The 25,070-nt window shown below is 37.4% G+C and overlaps 1 long non-coding RNA gene across 1 annotated transcript; it reads left to right on the top strand.

The window, feature by feature from the left end:
• The first annotated feature begins 11,979 nt into the window (after positions 1-11,979).
• On the top strand, positions 11,980-23,900 carry LOC140843553 (uncharacterized). Its single transcript, XR_012121401.1, has 4 exons — positions 11,980-12,213; positions 15,976-16,059; positions 21,278-21,368; positions 22,366-23,900. It is a non-coding gene; the product is annotated as an uncharacterized lncRNA (long non-coding RNA).
• Positions 23,901-25,070: the final 1,170 nt, after the last annotated feature.

Genomic DNA, 25,070 nt, shown 5'->3' on the forward strand with positions numbered 1-25,070 from the left:
GACTCTGTTATTCCCTTAAGGCTGGAAGTTAAAGTCCTTGTGTCATTTTTAATTTCTCTTTTTTCTTTGCTTCCATATGCAGGTTGTTTCTATTCCCTCCAAAGTCCTATCACTGCAACATCTCTCAATAAACACCTCCTTCTCATAGCCTACTTCAGTCCACCATTATCTGTCTCCCAAATAATCACAAAAGTCTTCAACCTAGTCTTTCGACTTCTAGAATCCATCCCTCCCTCCCCCTATTCAGCCAGGTCAGTTTATTTGCCAGAGTGATATGCCTAAAATTCTTTCAATTATGATTTTAAAATATTTAAAAATCTTCAGTGTCTCTACCTTGGTAACAGAGTAATTAAACACTTTTTGAAAATGATATTAAAGCAACTTTATGCTCTTCTCTTTTGTTTTCATCTGTCAATTTATCTTTCGTTAATTACTTCCCTTCTCTTTCCTTCATGTCTAACCTTTCCTGCTAAGTTTTGTCTTCCGTACATATTAAAATTCTTCCAATTTTTGCAACTAATGCAAAATTATATGTTTTTTGCATTGCTCTCCTGGACCTTATTTCTTAAAGTGTCTCCTCTTCCTCTGAATTCTGAGAGGAAATTATTCCTACTTGACACAGTACTTTTTACCTTATACACCTTTATTGTCATTTTTTATAAACAATTATTATGGGCATCAAATATTCATGATACTTACTGTGATTTTTTTCTGTGGTTTATCTCTTAAAACAAATAATGGCAGTGAATTTCATTGACTTGGTGCCTAGTAAAGTGTTACTGAAGAAATTATTGCTTAGATAACCATCTTGACCTTTAAATGTCATCTTTCCTTCAGGTCTGCTGCCTTGACTCCAGAGCAGAAGTCTAATACTCAACTGGGATAATATTTAAAAGCAACTCTTTTGTATCATAGTCTGTATCATATTTTTATTACCATTTGATATCACATACCATATGTCATATTATTAATTTTATACATTAAAAACAAATCTATTTTTAATTCATATTTAGTGCCTCTCTTTTTCCTGCTTTTATTTGTGCCTATATTTTGTTTTTAGATCCATGTGTTTCTTTTTCACTGTATTGTTAGTTCTACATAAATAAGGCTTTTGTCAGCCATTTAATACAGTATTTTGTGTATACATTTAGAGGTAACATAATGCAATTATATGAACTCTATTTCTGAGACAAGCACATGCACACACACACATTTTGGTTTATTGAGCATGGTCCACATATTAACAACATAACACACACACACACACACACACAAATATAGCTCTCTAATATATGTATTTAGAAAGTGCTCAATATGTGTTTATTGTATACAAAAACCGAATATAAAAAATACTGAGATTTTATTGAATATTTCCTGCTTCATGTTAGAAAATAATATTAGAATATTACCTCTAATATGTATATCCAATATCTGATAATCAGAGACACTTTAGTCTTAGTGTCTCAAATTACAAGGATTCAATTATTTTCTCTAGAAAATACTTGTTTCTCTCAACCTCATTATCAAAATACTTTCTATAGATTTTACCTAAAATTACCTTTTCTTCATTTTAATTATACAACTCCAAATCACTTTTCCTTATTAGTATTTGATAATTATAAGCAAGAAGCAAATGTAAGAACAAGAATACATGACCAATGTAGTCATGCATTTTCCACTTCTTTCTGTTGATAGCATTGAGATGAAGTATATTTAATTTCAATTCACTGAATGACATTCATAATTTGAGTTCATTTTCATTTAATGCTGATTATTTTTCTTTAAGCATACATTTCTAATTCCTTTAAACTTGTTTTTATCTAGGGAAGAGGAGGGAAGGAAATTAACATTTATTTTCTATCTCCTTTTGACACAGCCTGTTTTTGGCACTTGACACGTATTACCTTGTTCAGTTCTCTCCACAGTCCTGAGACACTGGAATTGTTATTCTCATTTTAAAGATGATGGCTAGAAACCAACATGCCTAACTAAGATTGTTTAATTAGGAAATGGCAAAGCCAGGATTCAAACAAAACCATCCTCTTAAAATTTTTTTAATGATACCACATTGTTTATTTTCCAGCAAAGATTTTGCAAAAATCTCACAGGAAGCAAGAAAGTTACTAACATTTTTTGAAATCATAGTGGTTTATCTGTGGTGTGTGTGTGAAGTCCATGTGTTAAAATGCTTATCAGAACATGACACTTGAACATGCTCCACGTTGTAATTTTGTGATGTCTCCGCATTTGCTTAAGTATGAGGGTAGACGTCAAAGGGAAACATTCCAAAACCACAGTGTGAAATCGTTTCTCTCTATATGGGCTCTCAATCTTTTTTTTTTTTCAAAGAGAGTGATAAATTGATCTTAAAAGCCTATTGAGATTAAACTAGGTAGAAACCATCTGTGCATTTACCATCACCCACAAGCATGTTAGGTTCTGGGTACAATAATGGAGAACGTGATCACATTCATTTCCACTCCCAGCAATTTGGTTTCATCTAACATGCCACAGGTTTCCCCAGGAGTCTTGCTTAATTGAGTTGTAACTTGCCCCTCTTGGAATTATTAAAACTCTAAGCATCCCAATGAGAGACTGTAAATTCTGTATTTTAATGATACTTATGGTTGTTGTTATCTTAGTGACAACACTGTTACAAGAGTGAGGCAGTATATAGGAAATACTGGAATCAGCTCCTGAAAAATAGAGTATAATCTCAAATTAGCTATGAGAACTGGGTCACGTCACTTAACCAGGTCTTGGCTTTCTCCTCCATAGAATAAAGGTGTTGAACAACAAAATAACCAGTAAAGTTTTCTTTTTAAGCTATTTTCCCTCAAAGGTTAAAAGTAATAAATGAATGTAGTGAAAAAATATATAAATTATACAACAAGAAACACAATAAAAGATAATTCTCCCATTCTAGTCTCCCAGCCTTTCTTCTTACATATAACTGCTATTAACAGATTTTGTATGTCTTTCTCCTTAGATATAACTGCTATTAACAGATTTTGTGACCTGCATTTTTCTATGCCTATACAAAATCTGTGTAGGTATATGTGTGTGTGTGCAACTTTTATTTTCTTTTTAATTCAAATGGGAATATACCTTATGCACTGTTCAGTTGAATTTTATAAAGGGGCGCATGTATCTTTGAGATTTTTTTCATATCACCATATTTAGATATGTCTCATTATTTTTAATGTTTACATAATATATCTTTGTATAGGTATGCCATAGTTTAATCAGTTTTCTTTTGATGGACATTTAAGTTTTTCACAATGAACACACTTGTGTATATGATATCACAAGTATATATGGGCAAAAAGATATGTAAAATGGATTCCTAGAAATGAAATTATTGGCCTAACTTAATTTAAAAGATAATTTTAGGATAATGAACAACTTATTTTCTTGAACATAATAACCTTTTTAGGGAAAAATTATACAAACTTTTAAAAATTCAAGCAATAAACAAGAACAAAAAGAAGCAAAAATTACCCTAACTCACAACCATCTAGATATCACCATACTTTGCATTTTTTATATAACAGACATCTGTTAATGTGTATGTAGAAAGACAGCTAGATAAAATTTCATAAAATGGACCATAATATATAAGCTAATTTTAAATGTATATTACATTTAACTTTTATTTGTATTGAACCGTTCTCATGTCCCCATTTCCTTAAGAATTTTCTAGGCATTACAGATTTGCAGTAAAAATTGTGGACTCCCTCCTTTACTTTCCACGTTGGAAACAACTTGCTTTTGCTGTTGTAGATGCCTGAAGTTTTATCTTTTCACATTAAAACTTAAAAATTCAATTTGAGTATGTGTTGATATAATTTTTCTTCTATCACATTTTCTTGGAATGTGATGTACATTTATGATCTGCGCATTTAGTTCTCCTGCATTCCAAGGACATTTTTTCTTTTTCTTTTTCTTTTTTTCTTTTTTTTTCTTTTTTTTCTTTTGGTATCATTAATCTACAATTACATGAGCTACATTATGGTTACTCCCCCCCATCATCAAGTCCCCACCACATACCCCATTACAGTCACTCCAAGGACATTTTTCTTATGTTGTATCTGTAATACTTTTATTTTTAAAAAATTTTTAGTTTGATATTAACTATTGTATGTGCTATCATAGTTTTTTTGTCCTTCATATCTACTTTTTCTCTCTAATCTCTGCCATTTACCTGTAATTTTTCCTATCAGCAGTTTGATTTTCAGGCATGTAATTTTCTCTTTCTGTTTCTAAAATCTCTGTTAAATACGTAATGCAATTTTTTGGTTGTAATGCAACTCTGTGAGCTCCCTTTACTTCTCATTTAATACCTCTTCTTGATTTTTTCCCCCCTAGTTCTTACTGAAATTGATTTATTAAGTTCTCTTCTTCCTTTCATTGTCTCTTTTTTTTTCTTTTCATTTAAATGTTTTGTATTCAATTTAAATGCCCATTCAAACTCTACTTCCCAGACAAGGTGCCTGTCTTTTTCTATTCCTGAAATTCCGCAGGAGAGTGGAGGAGCCTCTGTTATCTGGGGTTTTTGTTTCTGCCATTTCCGCAGGCTGTTTACTCATCCCTTCAATCTGCTTTTCTCTAAATTGGGGAATACTCATGAGATGTTTAAAAATGTTGTCTTATATTTTTCCCCAGTTCAGCTTCTGGGCAGTGAAAGTGTGGTGATGAACGATGAAGAGCACTATCAGTATCTTTATTTCATCTTTTTAAAGGTTATGGTATGAAGTTTCATTCATTTCCTTGACTGTTTGCTGCTCACTTATTTTTAAACCTTGGTTTGGAGAGTTCTTATTGCTCATTTGGTTAGATATGAGTAGGGGGATGTTTTAATTCTGCACCTCCTTTTGCATAGAAGTACCCCACATTATAAACGTGGGGAACTCTTCCCTCGAACGGCAGCACCAATTATATTCCACCGAAAGAGACTGTGTAAACCCAAGACACCAAAACTTTAATATTTACTAATTAGATAAGTAACAGTGTTATTTTATTTATGTGCAAGTCTTATGAGTAAGTTTGGGTAGGAACATTCTCTTATTGGTTACCAAGAACTCTGTTATGTGAAATGGCTTTTGCAAGCATTTTCCCCAGTTCACCATTTTTTTCTTCTGGCTTCAATTATGATGTTTTTGTTTTCATTAATGTCTAATTTTTGTGGAGTCAAATAATACATTTTCCTGTGTTTCTGAGTTTTATGACTTGTTCAGAAAGGTCTTCCTCAATATAAGATTAAAAAAAAAATTCCTGGAGCTGAAAAAAATAGATTCGTGATACCCCCACCATGCCTAAGCCTGCCTGAGTCCCTAGGCAAGTGACTTAGCATGTGTGTTTTAAAAAGCTTTCCCTGGCTAAAACTCAGTGGATCTGGAGTCTCTCTGCCTTCCAAATATGATGTGCCATGACTGTCAGTGATACTTCACAAGTAGGAGAGTAACATTTTGTGAGGGCTCCAGGCATTAATGTAGTTTTAAAAAGTTATGTTTCCAGTTCAGGACTCCATAACATAGAGAGATTTATAAGTACAATTTATTCCCGCCATTTAGAGAAAAAATGGTAAAATGTAATGATCTCCTTTGTTGGAGGACTTCACTGAGATTAGAAAAGGGAGGGGATAATCACTCTTTTAATCAGAAGAACAAATACTCCTTCTGGATGATAATAAAAAACCTTTGAAGAAGAGCTTGGAACAAGAATGGGTTATTGCTAGATTGGAAGCCAAGCAGATCAAAGGGACTAGAAAAGGAAAAAGGGGTAAAATTGAATATTAAGTAGAACCTTATTGTTACTGTTATCTGGGAGACACATTTTATCAAAGAAAAAAAGTTTGGTTAAATTATGACAGATACGCGCCATCCTATCTTCTGAAGTGTTTCTACTAGACTCTCCCATTGTTGTCGAGGATGTCCTATAGACAGGATATCTTTTCTGTTCAAAATGACAAGGTGGAGAACACATAGCCAAGTGAAATTGTCCAAGTGGCAGAACACTCGCATATAAAATAATTTATAGTTCACCATAAATATTGTGAAATCTGGGGCCTGTACAATGCTGAGTTACGAATTCATCCCTTGTTAATCTTTCCTTTGCAATGTGTGGTGGGGAACAGTTATTAAAAGGACTAGCATCACCATTTATTCAGATTTCACATCACCAGAACAGACTGCCTGGGAGGAAACATCTTGTTCATAGTGATTTGGAATATAGAGCTTAAAGTTTCATGCATGGAAGGTGTAGCATTGATAAGGAAGCATTGCTGCTGCATGTGTGCTGTCAGTGATGAGGCACAGCTGGAAGTTCCAGGAAAGAGCTGCTGTGCGCTTGGCTTCACCACAAATAGGTAGAACCCCGGAGTGGGTTTGATGCAGGTCGAATGCTGCCCAGATTGAGCAGAGACGATTATTATGAATAACTCATGGAGTGTCATTTGACTCAGTGCTTTCCCTGGCCTATGAGTTAGTTATATGAACCAACTTTTATTTTTCTCCTGTATATCTTTACTTTTTTCTTTAGGTAGCAGTTCTTTATGATTTGCAACTCAACTTTGGGGTCTATTGAAAGTAAGTTCAGAAGGTAAGTTGATGGGATATCTGTGACAGAGCCGAGAGCATCTTGTGCATTTTGCACAGTCTGTGAGGCCTTCAGAGGCACCACCTGCCACCTCCTTTGAGGAAGACAACTAAAAAGAAGGGAGGTGGGAGGGTGAACTCAGGTGGCACCCATTGATTCCTGGTCTTCAGGCCTCTAACTTTTCCTTCCAGCAAATCAAATGTAATTAGGTAGGAAGTTTACAGCAAGACCAAGATAAAGGCAATGATCTGGTGACCTTGGTCACCTGTACCATCATATCATGGTATATCTAGGATAAGTTGTATATTATTAACTTGAACTATGATGTGTTCAGGATCAGGGGGTTGTGTAGGGCTCCCTATTCAGGAAAAATCAGGTTTCATATAATATCAAGAACTTTCTTGAAGAAAAGTTAGAGAAAAATGGGAGAGGAAAGTCTAACCATTTTTCTTAGTGATATTTGAGGGTTTTCTAGAGCTTTATAGCTGCTAATACCTTCTTTTTCACTCACCAACTTCCTTTGAAAATGATCCTTAGGTAACTTCCTTGCCCACTGTTACTTAAGTTATTAGGAATCTTGTATATGTATTTCCATTTTTAGTGATTATCAAACTGAAATGAGATTCTTGGTCCTTTCCTTTCTTTGATTTGTTATTGATATTTCTTTAGAATGCAGCAAAGCAAATATTACATTAAAATTGGCTAAAGATAACATATCCACTAAGTGCAATTTGAGTCCACAGATGTTTTTTCTTTCAAGTAGGAGTTGTGTTGAAGTAGGCTTCTGAGAGGTGATTCTAGGACTTAACCTTTCTCCATTCCCCTTCCCCTACCACAAACACACAGAAGGAAAAATAGTTCTCAAGGCTGCAAGAAGGAAATAGCCTTGACTGAGTGACAAATCTCCTTAAATCAGAGAAGATGAAACAATTGTTTAGGAAGACATGTATATTAAGAGTACTAATGTTTTAAAATAATAAGGGAGTGATGCACAAACCCTTCTTTATCTGCTTTCACATGTCTAAAGGTAGAGAAATGTGCCATGAAAAGTGTGTTTCCTCAAGGAGCATCCTAGAGACAGGATACAGCAGCTGTCAAAAGCCCTGAAAACCAGTAGATGTGAATTCTGTCTCTGCTCCAACATCTATTAGCTAGTGAAGTTGGCGCCTTTCCCCTTAAATGTCCTTAGGCATAGGCTGGTGGAGCTGGTTAGAAGTAAATCTAAAATCCTCTCCAGCTTTCATCTCCTCTTGTTCAAACCAAGTGTTTTCTGAGTTGCTGACTAAGACATACCAGAAATGGCCAGAGTTGAACTACCAGGTTCCACTGGAAGAAAATTGCCCCTTGTAATGTGAACAAAGGAAGTTCTCTTCCCCCAGAGCTGAACCTGTTGAGAGGGAATGGAAGTCCAGGGTGGGTGATTTTATCTGGGAACAGAGCCTGGAAGAGAAATAGTTATTAACTGTGGATCCTCCACTGTTAACTAATAGGTATGTTTGGTGCCACATGACTCCCTGGTAAGCTGAGGGCTTCAGGGAACATAGATATGCTTTAGGTGCTTTGATGTGTCCTGGAGGGCCTGTGCTATTCCAGTCACTACCAAACACTGTGTAAAAATGTCTATATATGCATCACGATATTGTCATGGTGATACTATACCATGTATGTTGTCATATTATGTCACACCAGAAGGGGTTCACAGACCATGGAACGATCCTTTGGTGCTTTCACCTTGTGAGGTCCATTGGCCTGAAGAAACAGCCCTCAAATGTGCTGATAGGCAGATCAGCTTGGCCAAACCACCCTTGTACCCCATTCCTCTCTTCCAAACCACAAATGGCAAACCCATATGATTCCTTCTCCCAGTTTTGGCTTCTAATTACCAGAACATAATCAGCTAAACCAATCTGTCAGACCAAGACCCAAATTCATTTAAGAAATTTGGACAAAAAGGATGCTTTAATGGAGAGAGCAAAGAAAAGCGCACCAGTTAATTTGCCATGTTATGCCTGGAACCAAAATACAGGCTTCGCATCTTTCAAATGCTAAGATTTCACGAGTCCGAGTCCACACGTTATCTTGATGACCTCTGGAATACCCTTTGAGAACTCTCCCCTTGAAGCAAGTTATTTGTCCAGACAGGGTGATCTGCAGCTCTTGTTTTTTTTTTTTTTTTTTCCCCTCCCAGTAGCCAGGAACTTGGGTTCTGAACCAGTTCAGATGCTCACACACCTCTTTCTGAGTCACTGCTTTCTAAGACAACACTCTGATTTTCCTTGGAGCACATCCATTCGGGCACTGACCAGAATGGAACGTATTTAGCTTATAAGACCTGACAGTTTCATAGCCAAAGGTGGGTTAAGAGGCAGTCATCAAAGTTCAGATCATGATAAGAGCTCCAGCATGAAATGGGAGGCTGGCCTTGCTGTAGAGGGAGGTATTATTTTGGGAAAGGTTGGCATGTTTATGATTCTGGAGGCTCTGTGAGCTCAGTTTTTCCCCTTAAACATCTGCCACAGGTGCTGGGGAAACACTGCTTGTATTTTTGTATGAACATGGTGTAAATAATGTCCACTTTCAATAAACCTTTAAAACCAAAACAGCTGCCATTTGGGGCTTAAAAACAACTTGTGACTTCCCGTAAGTCTGAGCGACCTTATCACCATTCTCCATTTTAAAAAGTTCCCCCTCTTCCCACACTCATCTTCGGTCTATAGCTCTGTAAATTTCATAGCCCTTGACTCTGTTTTCCACAAATTCATGGTAGTAGCTTTAAGGAATAAATAAACACTTGTTCTGGATTCTTGGAGGAGGTACTGAAGCTGGAACATAGACCATATCCTGGTAAAAACACCCTCTGCTTTGTGATTTTTAAAAAGTCTTTTTAAAACTCCGGTGCTCAAAGGACCTTTTAAAAATGTGTGTGACTATCTCTGTTATCTGTGTTGTTTGTTATATATTGCATGCTGCAACAGCTAGGACTTTATCTTCTAAATTCTTCTATGATTCCTGAAGATTTGACCTGGGGAAAGTGAGTAGTCTGAAAAACCCATGCATGTAGTAAATATTAAGTTTGGGTTTTCAGGCATTGTATGTTTTCTTTCTTAGTTGCACAAGATTTTCTTTTTTCAACTCCAGTAGATGCCAAGTCTCAGAAATGTTTCCTTTTTATGTAACAGTAGGCTCTTCTCATGTCCAGGGAGCAGATTAGTAGCATCAAGAAGACAGTGGGGTTCTACTATCACTTTTAATGCAAAGAATGTGGTTTACCTCTTTAAAGATTTTATTTCTAAAGATAAGAAGTGAACTGATGGAGCAAAAATAACCCAGAACACTTTAACATGTTGTGTGATTTCTTTTCTGTGTGTAAAGATTCTTAATAGCTACTATATTATGTGAGTCATTCTCAACTGGGGCAGTTTTGCTTGCAGGGGACACTTAGCAATGTGGTTTGGTTATTATAACTTGGAGAGAGAGAGTGTCACTGGCATCTGGTGGGCAGAGACAAGGGACACTGCTAAATACTCCATAAGGCTCAGGATAGCCTTCACAACAAAGAATAATCTCATAAAAATGTCAATAGTGCTGAGGTTGAGAAATTCTGCAGCTAAAAGTGACAGTGGAGTGAACACAGGATTAAGGGCCAAGTGTTAAAGAGGGCCTAAGAGATTAAGTTGAAGATTGCAATCTTCAAATGCCAGCTTGTAGCCCATTATCAAACAAGGAAGAGACTTCTTCAAGGCACCTTTGTAGAGTCTTGTGCAGTGGGAGATTTGGGCACCCAATGCCCAGACGTCCTGCTCCACTGGCAGTCGCTAAGAGGTAGAACCTATTTTCTATGAATATTTACATAATTCACTGGGTAATTCCATTGCTCACCCCCTTGTTTTTTGTTGTTATTGTTGCTTATAAGAATTTTTTTATTGTATAAGAAGATACAAGGCAATGGTAGCCATTTAAATAATACAGAAGGGTCTATCTCTTCTCCCCACTTCAATCATGCCCCCTCTTTGCTAATGTTACATGACATCAGCTATAGATTCTGCAGAAACAGTAGATTCATTGGAGTTTTACTTTCCACTTTGCCTCCTCGTTACTCTGGAAATTTTTTTTCATTTAACGAGTATGTTAAATTGGTGGGTACTTTCCAAGCTTAACTCATATTGATGGACTTTACACTTTTTTAAATTGGCTGGGTAATATTTTGTAGAATGAATGTACCATTACTTATTCAGCTGTTCCTCTCCTTTGTTGATCAGCATTCCTGTTGTTTCTAGCTTTTTGCTGTTATACACATGCAACATAAACACCTGTGTATATGTAGTTTTAAGTACTATACTCTGATTTATTTATTTATTAGTATTCTTATTTCTGTTAGATTCCAAATGGGATGACTAGGGCAAATGTTATGTGTTTTTAACTCTAAAAATTCCTGCAATATTTCTTTAGAGGTTGTAGTGATATAGCATCAATAGAATATGAGTACCCATTTGCCCACAATTTTGCTAGCACCAGTTGTTACTAATCTTTTAAATTACTTAATAGCAGCTAATATGCTAACATATATGTCTTAATGTATCCTAATATAAAACAGTCCACTCTAGTTTACTGTATTATGTATGCATATATATGTGTATTATGTAAATCACAATATTTATCCCTTTAATCTGGACTTTATTTATGTATAATGTGAAACAAAGGCCTAATTCTACTTTTTCCAAGTGGAAACCCAATTGCCATAAACTATTTAATGTATAGCCTATCATATTGCCATAGATCTGAAATACAATCTTTATCACAAATGCCATTTCCATAATACCAGTGCTTATTTCTCAACATTTAATTGTTACATTGATTATTTTCACCTCACCCAATTCCAAACAGTTATGACTCCTGTAGCTTTAATAATATATTTTGATATCTAGTAAGACAGGTTGCTCTTTTTTTTCTTATTGTGGTAAAATACACAAAATACAAAATTGACCATTTTAACTTTTTTTAATTGTACAGTTCAGTAGCACTAAGCACATTGCTGTTAAACCACTGTCACTCTCCATCTCCAGAACTTTGTCATCTTCCCCAGCTGAAAGTCTGCACCCATTACACACTAACTCCCCAGCCCCTCTCCCCCAGTGCCTGGCAGTCACTTTCTACTTTCTGTCTCTATGAACGTAACTACTCTAGGGACCTCATGTAAGTGGAACCACACAGCAGTTGTCCTTCTGTGACTGGTTTATTTCATTTAGCATACTGTTTTCAAGGTTTATCCATGTTGTGTCACTTGTCAGAGTTTCCTTCTATTTTAAGACTGGATAATATCCCATTGCATCTGTGTATCACATTTTGTTTATCATTCGTCCACTGAGGGATGGTTGGGTTGTGGGCTACTGTCGATAATGCTTCTATGAGCACAAGTGTACAGATACCTATTTGAATCCCTATTTCAACTGTTTTGGATATATATTCAGAAGCTGAATTGCTGGATCATATAGTAATTCTATAATGTAAGATAAGAGTTTGCTTTCATTTTTTTGCATGTGGATATCCACTCTTCCCAGCACTAATTGCTGTAGTTGCTGAAAGGCCTGTCCGCCATTGAATGCTCTTGGCACTCTGGTAAAATATCATTTGCACGTTCCTGTGTATGTTTGTTTGTGAACTCTGTATTCTCTTCCATTGGTCTGTATGTTTATCTTAATGCCAGTGCCACAGTTTTTTTTTGTTTTTTTGTTACCATAGCTTTATAGTAGGTTTTGCTCTTGTGTTTAAGATTTATTTATTTCCCCAAAATGTCGTGGATATTCTTGCTCATTTTCTCTTCATATTGGAGTTTAAAATAAACCTGTCAATTGGGATTTTAAGCATTAAACATAGACTAACTTGGGAATAATTGATAGCTTTACAATATTGTCTCTTAACCATTGATGATCATAGCTGGTCTATCTTTCTATTCAGATTGTTTTTATGGCCTCAAAGTTTTATAAATTTCATCAGTGTCTTGCATATTTCTTATTAGTTGTATTTTCTGTTTTATCAGCTGTTTTACTTTTTATAATTCCTTTGGTCTTTCAATGCAGTTTTTTTTCATTACATTTTCTTATTGGTTATTATTGATGTTGAGGAAAGATTATTTTTGAATTTGATGTTTTGCCTGATAATCTAACTGAAATTTCTTATTTGTTCAATATTATACTATTGCTTCTCTTGGATGTTTTAGGTATGTTAGATAATTGTATTATTCACAAATAATTTTCATCTTTTTAATTCCATTTTACCTATTGTTCATGTTTTATTGTCTTGACCTGTGCCTAGTGTACAGTATTCCATGATAGTATTTATGGCAAGCATTCTTGTCTTATTCTTTAGTAGAAGAGTATCTAGCATTCACTGTCAAGTGTAATGGTAGCTATAGGCTTCTGACTGATAGCTTTCATCAAGTTAAATAAGTTTTTTTCTAAATTTAGAAAGAAATATTGAACTTTATCATATATCAGCTTAGACTGAGATAATCATTGCTATTTATTTTTAACTTATTAAGGTGCTTAGTTGCATTCTTATTTTCTTAATGTTGAATCATACTCACAGTCCTGGAAAAATCTTTTTTGGTCCACATTGTTTTATATTTTAATACCTTACTAGATTCAATTTAGTAATAGGCTATTTAGGACTTTTTGCATTTGTATTCATGAATTAGACTGATAAATAGGTTTTTTTTAATTTCCTCTACTCTCTGGTTTTGATATTGAGGTTTTGCTTGCTTTGTGATATGAGTTTTAATACTTTGTTTTTTGGCTGTGAAATATATTAAATAATAGAAATTATCTGTTTTTTGAAGGATCAGTAAAACTCAAAACAGGAGATTGATCTTTGACTAAATTTTCAATTTCCTTTATATTTTTTGGTCTAGTAAGGGTTTTTTTTTTTTAACCTTTCTTGCTTCAATTCTGAGTGTTTGCACTGTCTTAGAAAATTATCCATTTCATCTATATTTTCAAGTACATATACATAAAACATATAGCAATCTCTTAAGGTTTTAACATTTATTATACCTATAGCTGAGCCCCTCTTCTCATTTTAATATTATTTCTGTTTTCATTCTTTCATGATCATATTTGCTGTACTTATTCTTCAAGTAACAAACAAACCTTTGCTTCTACAGACCAAGTAAACTAATTACTTTCTTTTCTATCTTCTATCTCTGAATCTCTATATGCACATCTGGTTTTTAATCCTTCTTTCTTTTCCTTTTTTTTTTGTTGGGGAGGCTCTTTTGTTCTTTATCCATCTTTTAGAATGTGGACATAGTTCACTTATTTTCAATCCTTTCTTGCTTTCCATGAAATCACAAATGCCTCTAAGTTTTGATGTATAGTATAGTCTGAATTTATTTTTAATCCAAGGCTAATTAGAAAACATTAAAAAATTTCCAGTGGCTAGACTTTAATTTGACCATTTTTTTTTGTTGTTAATGTTTAGTTTTATTGCACCATAGCTGTGGAATATAGTTTACATGATTTCTCCTATTAAAAAGTCTTTTAAGAATATTTTCTGTGGTCTAGTATATCATCAGTGTTACAAATCTCCCATGGGTATTTGAAAAGATACTTATTTTGCTTCTTTTGTTAAAAAGTTCTCCATATATTCATTTATTAGGTCAGCATGTTAATTGTGTTTTTCAAATCTTTTTTTATATGATTCTTCTACCAGTTTCTGTGAGAAATATTAAAATTTCCTATTATAATATTAAATTTGTCAATTGTTTTTTGGATTTCAGATTTCAAAAAAATATAATTTGGAAATTGAATGTTAGATTAGATGTACTGAGTTCATAAGGTCATTAGGAATTACATCATCCTTGTCTTACCTAAGGCTTCTCGCCTTGACCAATCATATTGTTGCCACACCTGCTTTATATTATTAGCAGTTTTATCCTATGTCTTTGTCCATCCCTTTGTATTTGATCTTTCCGAATCATTTTGTTCTAGATGTATCTCTTGGAAAAAGATACACCTGGATTTTGCTTAAAGAAAAACCTAATCTGAGATTCTCTGTCTTTGAATTGGGAAATTTATCTGTTGCCATTTACTCAGATTATGAAAACATTTGGACGCACTCTGACATCCTTGTTTGGTTTCCTATCTTTATGAAAATTAATTTTTACCCTTTTCTGGAATGACTGAGTTTTCCTTACTGTTTTATTTTGTTTACTGGTTTGAAGGATATACATACTATTACTCTTCATCTGGGGTTTATGCTTACTTACTTTTTAGTAACATATTTGAATAAGTTCCCTTTTATTAATTTCTCAAATCAGTTAGTGTCTCTTGCCTCCTCCTTAAATAAGACAAGCCTAAAACATTACCTCTCCCTCCTTCTTATTCTACTTCCTCCTCTGTGTTGATAGAAATTTCATTTTAACCTTTTGTTTGATTTTATGTCTTGCCTCTATTGTAAAAGGAATTATTTCTTAAAAATTGAATTAAGTTTAAAAGCACCATTATGAATAATTATTTTGATCTAATTGTATGTTTTATGCTACCCTTAATTTATCATTGTTGCTGGAGTCTCTTGTCTTTCTCCTCTCAGATTTGTTTTTCATTTTTCTGGCACAAAGTCATGAATACATATTTTTAAAGGGTGGTACATTTTTCTGAGTCCTTGAATATCTGTAATTGGCTTTACTGAATTATTGAGCTAAGAATCAAGAATCCAGATCTTTTCCATCTCAAATTTGAAGATATTTCTCCACTTTATTTTAGAACTCCAATTTTGAGTATTTTTTTGAGTGAAAGAATGAATAGCAGTGCAGTGACTTGTTCAGTTGTCTAGCTACTATGTTTGGGGAACACTGTGAGTCTGTAGGTACTCAGAGAAGGTAACACTGGTTCTATAAATAAGTATCTGAGGGAGGAAGAGGAATGGAGTAACTGAACTCGCTTAGATGGTCTTTGCCGAGGAAACGTTTAAGCTAAATAGTGAACAAAAGCAAAAAATTTATGAGACAATTTATGATCTCATCTACTCCATATCTTGGTCCTTATAAAAAATGTTAGATAGAATTAGATTAGATAGATCTAGACCCTATTAGAATTGCATAGATTTAGAAATGAATATATTTTCCCACAAGTATCAATTAATTTTATTCTTGTTCTAGTATCTAAAATATATACCTTTTCCATCACCAGATTTCTTAAGGCAGAGGTTGTGAACTAAGGTCTGTCACCTGTTTTTGCAGATAAAGTTTTATTGGAATAGATGCTTGCTCATTATATCTGTTGTCTATGGCTTCTTTCATGCGACAGCAGCAGAGTTGAGTAGTTGCCACAATGACTGCATAGCTCACAAAGTCTAAAATATTTTCTATCTGGCTCTTTACAGAAAATGCTTGCTGACCACTGCTTTAGGATATTCATCAACACAGATAACCAGGGATCACATCCATGTTCCTACAGGCCAGCAAAGGTAGGTTACAAGAGCAAATTTTGACTTCCTTAGGGTGGCTGATGACTATAATATAGACGCAAGGTTGGCAATTCAATTTGCCTGTAGTTTATATTGAAAGAAATTGAGGCTTGTCTCTCAACATATACTCTTGTTAATAATAACGTGCCCTCTAAATTGTTTCTCTCTTTCATTTTCATTGTTTCCGCATGTTCTAAGAGTTGTGCCTTTCAGCACTGTGATTTTCATTTCTTTGCATGATGTGAGGGAAGCTGGCATCTTCGCGCATGTGCTGGTGTGTGGGCTCGGGCTGTTGATTGCTTTTGGCCTAGGTGCTGTGCAGAGCTCCGAGGTTTGGCTTTGTGAACACTGGCAAAAAGGAAACATTTTGTGCAATTTCACAAATGTCACACACACCCGCACACACACACATTTTAAATTGCAAAATTCTCCCCCTTGGCACACAATTTTACCCAGGTTTTTGTCGCTTATAATAAATCTTTAACTATCTTTAGTCCTACAGGAGCACTTTTGTGGGTTGACTTGCTTTGCTTTGATAGAACTTGCACTTAAATGTCCTTGGTTTCCAGGGTGTTCTTGTTTCCCATTTCTCAAAAATTTAATATGATCTCTTATTCCAGAGAGAAAGCAGCTTTATTTCAAGCCCAACTGTTCCCTCAGACAAAGATCCCTAATTTGATTCCCAGAAAAAAACATTTTCAAGATGGGACCCATAGAAACTGACCTCTTAGCATCAGTGCCCTGACCCAGAGTGAGACATAGGAAGTTCAATTCAGAGAAAAACTGGGCAAATTACGTCCTTTCTGTGCATGAATTAAAGCCTCTAAGAAACTATAATGAGAGTGCGTAATTCCTATATAAACACTTCTGGGTATATTTTGGTACTTTTCCCTTCTGATAGCTAAGAGCACGTGCAAACACGTCATTGACTTTAGAAGGAGGGGATGGATGTCATTGTCACTGGGTCACAGAGGGCATCACACTATGGAGAGGTCAGCTTTTGCTTAAAGGTCATTCAGTATGTCAGTGGGGGCCAGGCAGCTCTAATTTTGTGGTTGGTGTATCTGTTCTAAGCATTCTGCCAATTTTAGGATATGCCTCTAGTTTAAGAAAATTCTTCCAGTTGACTCCCCAAATTCACATCTCCCTCTGTGGGCTTTGAGCTCTGTTTTATAGTTTCTTGGCACTCTATTTACTGAGATGTTCCTTCTGACCATGACTCCCCACCCTCATCTCTACAGCTTGACCCCAGGTCCTCACACCTGTGAGCTGCCATCCTGGCCGCCTTGCTGAGCAGGCTTGGCTGCCCCACGCACTAGCCATGCCCTTCTTGGTTTGTACCTTCCAGGGTAACAGTAATCGGGCAGCCCTCTGGATCCAGAGCCTGCAGGTGCAGCCAAGCCAAATGAGAGAGCCTCCACCACGCTCATATATGAAAAATATCATATTTACTGGAGAGCAGACAGGGCAGTTGAGAAGCTCTGAAGAGAAAATTGGTCTTTATTTGTCAGTTACAGATCCAACCCCAACTGTTTGGGGAAGAAAGAAACAGAATGTTCCATTCAGTCATTTAAACAGTACCTTAGGTAATGCTCAGTGTTCTGGAATAACTGCTCGGGATCCCTCATGGAAACGTTAAAGTGTGTGCTCCAGACCAAGACTATCTGGTTTTAAACCATGATTTTGCCACTGAATAGCTCTGTGATCTTGGATAAATTACATAGCCGCTCTGTCCTGCGTGTATTAACTAGAAAAAAGTGCCTACTTAAGTTTAAAGTAATTAAAATGAAGTGAGGGTAAAAATCCCTTTCTTCAGTTGTACTAGCCACATGTCAAGGACTCCGTAGTCACCTATGGCTAGCAGGTACTGTATTGTTGAGCACAGAATAGAACATTTCTGTCATACATCACATGGTTATAGCGAGGAGTAAATGAGTGAATACACCTGAAATGCTTAGAACGATGCCTGGCCTATAGAAAGGGTTCAGTGTGTTCATCACCACCGTCATCGCCATCACTGTCTCACCATCACCATCGTCGTCATTTCTGTGCCTCTCTTCCTTCCCAAGTCCTCTTCAAAACAGTGGCTGGGTCTGCTAGGGAAGGGCGTCATTACTCCACTTCTTTAATGCTGCTTTTTGTAAAAATACTTTATTTCTTGTACCATCTTGTAAGTTTCCGTGTGACAGATTCTTCTGTCACCATTGTAGAATGACTGTGAGAGAAGGCGACAGAGTCAAGCTGCCTGCTTCGAATCCTGTTTCTGCCACTGAGGAGCTGTGTGACCTTAGGCAAACAGCCACTCTATCTCAGTTTCTATGTATGTGAAGTGAGGATAAAATATAATATAATAAAACCCCTCAAAATTTGTAGGGAAAATTACATGAGTTAATATAAATACTTAGAATGAGACCTACCATTGTAAGTTCTCAAAAAGTGTTAATTCTCATTTAATATTCTTTTCTCTGCCCTTTCTTCAGTTCTTCTTCAAAATAGCACTGGAGTCTTTTGGGAAGGTGTTTGGCTTACTCAGGCTCTTCGTGGGGAGAGGTGTCAGAGTCTGACAGCTCTTCTGGTCTTTGGGGTGCCATCCCTTTGTCCCTGGGCTGGTTGCTTTGCCTCTCCCTTGGCATGTCTCAGTTCAGCCGGGTCTGCAGCCCTTTCTGGATGACATGGTCTTTCCTTGGCTCTTGCTGATGTTACAGACCCATTGCATGTCAGCCACACCTTCCTTTCAGTTTCTGGTTTGACAGTGGCTCCCAGCCTTCACTGCAAGGTCTCTCTCCATCTCCTCATGGCTGGTCTCTGGGCATCCACTCTTCTCCACTAAGTTTTCAACCCCAACCCCCTTTGGGAAAACTTCAGGAACTTCTGGGCTCCATCCACGCTGGATCTGCAGATTGTTGTCAAGGTGGTTACCTTTTAGATAGATCTGAAACAGGAAGTAGTGCAGAAACCCCTGTCCTCAGTACTCCCTTCAATTTACCTAACATACCATCCCTTTCCCCAGTGATTTCAGAAGAAAATAACTCTCGTCCCACTGGGGCAGTTGGTCTTAGCCCATATGGAATCTCTTAGAGGATAAGGTCATCTAGGGCAGGTCTCAGGAGAAATGAAATTTCTCGCTCAGACACCCCTTAAGACTGGCAACCATTGCTCAGTGCCCCAGGAGCCTTTGGATCACGGTCTCCGCCCTGAACCTGGAGATTCCCTGATAATGATTCCACTGCCATCACTTAGCTATGACTTGAGGGAACCTGGCCTCAGGCATGAGTATACAGACTTAGCAAATGACTTAATGCCCCTGAATTTGATCCTTAACTTGTGAATGGGAATCTAAATTAGTGTGGGTGAAATGTCAGTGAAGGCGGGCAAGAGATAAATGCATCAAACACTGTGGAAGTAGAGTTAGTAGGTTTGGCGACTGATGAGCTGTGGGAGTCAAGGAAGAGAAGATTCAGAACTGACTTAAACGTGTCGAACGTGTCGAACTTGGTGATTGGGAAAACCAGAAGACGTTATAGGCTGTCTTTCTTGTTGGCTCTGCCCCCAAGTATGAAGCCCACGTTAGGTATGTAATATACCCTTGCTGACAATGTACTGTTGGAGTTAATTGCTTTCATAGGTTCAGAGAAGGGAGGGCTAAGAGCAATCATGTTCTAAAGGTGATGCTGGCATTTGTGAGACTGTGTGTATTATACTTAAATATATCTGGATTGAAAAATAAGATATTCAGGTAAAAATGTGGACATCTTATCTATAACATCAATAGTTTAGTTTTTCAATTAAAGCCACAAGTAATTGGAATAAGACATAGAAGTGATTCTCTCTGGGAATACTATATACTCATTTCTCCCACATGGCTTGATGATGTGAGTGTGATCCTGCATCATCAGTTTAGAGTCTAGTGTAAATCTCAGATGCCTTTCCTTTTCTTACACGAGAATTTGCATGGTATTTAAGATTTTGGGCACTGCCATGGATGAGTAATATGTCCCCAGGTGCTCATGAATATTATTCGATGATGATGAGCACTTGATGAATAATTTTCAGTGTTGTTTATAATTACTCTGGTAATAGTAATTAGAGATCCAAAAGCAAAAACACAGCCTACCTATTAGATTTAAGAGTAAGAGGTTAAACCTCATAGAAAAGTGATCATTTTTAGTGGTTGTGGAGAAAATGTTGAAATGACTAAAGGAACATATGGGGAACTACCAGCAGACCAATTCATGTGTTGCAGCTATTTAACTGAATTACAAATGCAAAATGCATGCTTTTCCCAGTTTCATTCCATTTAAACCCAAATGGCTATGTGAAATGGTGTCATACACCTGGTGAAAAGCTTTGCTTTTTAAAAATCTTACCGCTTCACCAAAGCACCTGGTGTTCAACCCACAACATTCTTTCTGTATTTTTTAAACAAATGTAACCATTTTTCAGAATATTCACTTCTCTTTCAGTAAAAACACTAAGCATCAAAAGAAATGTAATTTAACCCCTTTTTTGCCCCCCTCATGGTTCTATTGACATCAGCGATGATGCTAGTCATTGTTAGGACAGTAAATAAGGAAGGTTTTTTTTTTTCCACCTTGAAACCAGGAAACCAAGGAGTAGAAAAATATTTTTTGTTGTTAAAAGTGGAAATCTAGGTTGTAAAACAGTAAGAAGCACTCTTCCAAACTGCTAAGAGAATACAACCAAGAGTGGAGAATCAAAACCCACACATTAAAAACTTTGAATTATATTTGAGAATACAACCAAAGGAAAATAGGAATAGCATTTTGCTGAGGCAGAAAAACATTGGGCTTTCTTATAAAAATAACATTGAAGATAATATTTGATGTATTTGGGAACATAATCTGTATTAGGTTAAAACAACCTACATAAATTGGATGCTGCAAACTGTTGGCCCTTGAGCCACATCTGGTACCCAGTTGTGTTTTATTTGGTCTACCCACTATTTCCGAAAAATTCTTATTGGAAATGAACATTTATAAACAGGGAGCAGTCACATAAAAATCCAGATTTTTAGTTCCTTTGAAAAGAAGAATCTGGCAGCATTGGGCCTGTATTTCTGCAAGGTGTCCACTGGTGGGAGTCCGCTGGTGGAAGACCAACTGCCTCCTTCACGTGGGTGTGTGTTCTCCAGGTGAACCAGTTTCCACCACTCCCTATTGCCTTATGATTGGTCTGTTTCTCTAATTTTTGTTACCAGGCCAGGTTTGTTGGTCTTCTGAGCTTGCAACTCTACTAGGAGGAGTGTACCAATTCTCCTGCCATCATGTGGTTATGCATTCCTGTAAAAGGTAGGTCTATGGTGGGGATATAAATAGAAGCTCTGGTGCTGGCCTGCAGCCAGATGCAGGGAGTTTGGGGTGGTTTGGGGTGTGACCCTCCGTGTCCTGCTGTGTGTGTGGTGCACTTGGTCGCTGGTGTCTGTTTTGACTTAAATATCAGTGGGCATGACTTTGGCTGTCTGTGCCCAACCAAAACCTTCAGGAGAGAGGCAACGATTCTAGAAATATCCTGTTAGTTGGTCTCATTGGTTGGTCTGATCTGGGGGATTTGATCTGGAAAATACTGGTCCACCTGCCACTTTCATTTCAGAAGGGAAGGACTGTAGCTTGCTTCTCGTTGAAAATGAGGACACAGTGGAGGATAGAGCCAATCATCATGGTTTTGCTTCCAAAAATTTTCTTTGTTGTAAGTTATGAGGTTTTAAATATGGAAAGTCATAGTCCGTGTAAACTATGAAAGAATGGGTTAATAAACTGTCATATATGTTTAAGCATCAGTGAAGACATTGTGGGGTATAAAAAAGTTAATATTCCTGTATGACTTTTAAAATGTCTTCCAAATAAGAATCTCCCTTATAATGATTCTGGCCTTCAGCATAATTATGATTTAGTTGAGGAGCTGGGACATATGTATTAATGAGCAGTAATAATACAAGGCAAATAAACGTTACAATAAATGATATAGGAATTCAGAGGAAAGAGTTAGTATTATTATAATTTGGAGATAGCTTTTTAAAGAACTCGGTGGGCCTTCCGGTATATTCAAGAGCAATTCTGATGAGAGGTCTTGGTCAGAATAATCATTCAAGTGGTTGGCTCTGGAGCGAGAGTCCTCTAAGGGTGGAGAAAACGCAAGCTTCTTCAATGAAGTTCAAACTATTTAAACTCACTGGCTCCTCAATCAAATGAAATTAATGTTAAAAAAAAAAGGAAAGGAAAGAAAAGAAAAGAAAAGAAGAGGCAAATCAGTCAATCATCAAATAACTATTCAACCCCTTCAATCCAGTTCTCAGCTAGGAGATGAGAGCTTTTCGATGGGAGGCCACGGGGCCTCGTCATCTTTCAACAACCTCCTTGTGTATTTGAGGAAGCTGGAGCCTTCAGGCGTGTGGTGTGAGGTTATGGAAGCTCTGCTGGGAAGTCCCTGAAGAAGTACGCAGGGCCGGGAGAGCTCATCCCCTCTTGGAGAGTCAGCTGCCCTCCACAGCCCCTGAGCTGCACACACGTCACTGTGGAGCCAGGTGTGAGCAGTTCTGATTCCGAGGCTTTCACTGGGGCTGCATCTCCCCTCGGATGGCTGGGACAGTTTCAAAGTCAAACTAAGACATCAAGATTTATACAGATACAGAGTTATGCAAACCTAGTCATGATTTTCTGTAGGTAGATGTTTCTCACTCTAGGTTACCTTCAGCGATTCATATTTTAAATTCTTTTTTGATAGAATTAAACAATCCAATAATGTCATTTGATGGCTCTATTCACAATTTACTTCTGGACCCCATGCAGCCCCAGGTGGCCTTTTAAGCAAAAGCACTTAATTACTTCCTACAACCTAAGGGAATGTGGGATTACAAATGCCGCTAGATTATTAAAGCACATGTTTGGTTCATAATTTGTCTCTTCTGCTCACTTCCATCATGAAATGGAATAATTTAGAGCAGGGAATCATGGAGAGCAAGGGGACACTTTAACAAGATCATTTGAATCAACTTCTAAAGAAGATTTATTGATTTATTCTTAATATAGAAAATTTGGAAAATGATGAAATGCATCGTGGAGCTCAATTTTATCATGTGGCTCCATTATTTATTTGAAGAGTCATAAATTTCCAGGATGTAAGACACTCCAAAAGTAGATAAACATTACTGTGGAATTGCCCACTGTTTATATTATCTGTATCCTTAGCCAATAATATGCATAATGAAGAGATGGCCAATTAGTATTATGAATTAGCTGGCACATAACTGAAGAGTTTGTTCATGTACTTTAACATTTTAAGTATCACTCTTGCAAGTACAGCTTATGACTAGTTTGTTATGAGAGAATCTGATGGCATAAAAAGTTCAGGTTTATTTTTTTTTTAAGTGATTTTTGAATGGTGGGAATTCCAAAAGCTGAGGAACTTTTTTTTTTTAAACCAGAGTCAGAAATATTGCATTTTCATGACCTTTTCCTTCATGAGTAACTCAGAAAATTTGATTCAAACTTTCCTAAATAAATTTTTCTTTGGCTTGAGACTAAAGCATAATAATTTTCAGTTCAAAAGGAGCTGTCGGTGGACATTTTTTTTTTTTTGACAACATGAGAAAGGAAAGAAATTCAGGCCTCAAATAGAGTCCTACTTGTTAGTTTAATTAGGGAGCAGAGACTGTGGCGCCATAATTACTGGAAATGATGCACCCACATCATCCATGTTATTAGACTGGGAAATTTTTTACTTTCTTTTCTGAGGAAAATAGAGATGTGTGTCCCAAACTGAAAAATTCCTACTGATGTCAGTAAGCACACCATACATTTGTGATTTCTCTGTAGGGAGCAAAGTGACATGAGTGGGTAAAATAATATATTTCAAATCATGAGATAAGAGTCCACATGGCAAGGTTGGAAGGAACTGGAGAGTCTCCGGAAGGTGGAGGAAGGAAGATGAAGAAGGATGAGGACTTGGGAGATCATGGCTACTCTGCTGACCTCCCTACACAATTCCGAAAGCCAGGCAGAACTCCTGAGCATGTCAGGGGAACACGTAAGAGGAGGGGGTGTTCTGGGAACTGTGAAGAAGGGGTGGCAAGGACTGGAAACATACTAAGCTTCTGTTCATGTTGTGTCACTCAGTGTAGCCTTGAACGAAAGTCAGTCTCAAACATAAGCACAGACTGGGGAGCTCCCGCAGCAGATCACCTCCCAGCGGAGGGGCGGTGCTGGCGACTGAGGCCCCGCCCGAGGAACGCGGGGCCACAGGGGCTCCCTGCTGCCTGCGCGTGAGCTGCTGAAAGGCCAAGACCTGTGCGGGGAGATGAGAAGCCCCGAGAACGGCTGCAGAAGGTGCTGCATCTCCGGCCAGCTGGGGCTGGTGTAGGGAGTGGGAACACCTGTTCTGGGGGCAGTGCCCGCCACAGCAGTGCTGTTACTCCTCGCTTCGGGCAGAGGGTGGGCCTTGGCTTTCTCCCAGGGGTGGACAAGCACTGAGGGCCACTTGGAGGAAGCTAGAGACGTGCAGTGTCTCTTCAACTTTACACATTTCCTCAAAACTGGCACCTAACGATGGGCAGTGGGGGTGGTGGTTGGTCCCCACTGACCACAGTGTGAGCTCTCAGAGGTTTGTCGCTGTCCCACGGCATGGCTCCCTCACCACTTCCCCGCTCTCAGTTTACCCGGGTAGCCTGGTGCCTCCCCATGGGCGGAGACTGCCAGAGACAAAATGACTGGCTACTGCGGGGAACAAATAATTTTGTTATGAAGCATTAACTGGAGGGGTAGAAGCCTGCCTGAGGAACCCTCAGCAGAGAGAAGAGGTCTTCAGCCCAGCCAGGACGGTCTGAAGGCAGTGACCCAGGAAACTGGCAAGTGGTGAGAAGAGGGTGTCAGTTCCGGCTGCCGCTGAGAAGAGGTTCCTTAACTCTGCTGTTACACCAGTGCCAACGCTTTAGCCTCCATCACATGCTCCTGTTGACTCAGTCAAATGTGGGAGCTGGCACCACCAACAATGTGATT

This window comes from Manis javanica, chromosome 9 (genome assembly GCF_040802235.1).
Source record: "Manis javanica isolate MJ-LG chromosome 9, MJ_LKY, whole genome shotgun sequence".
NCBI lineage: Eukaryota > Metazoa > Chordata > Mammalia > Pholidota > Manidae > Manis > Manis javanica.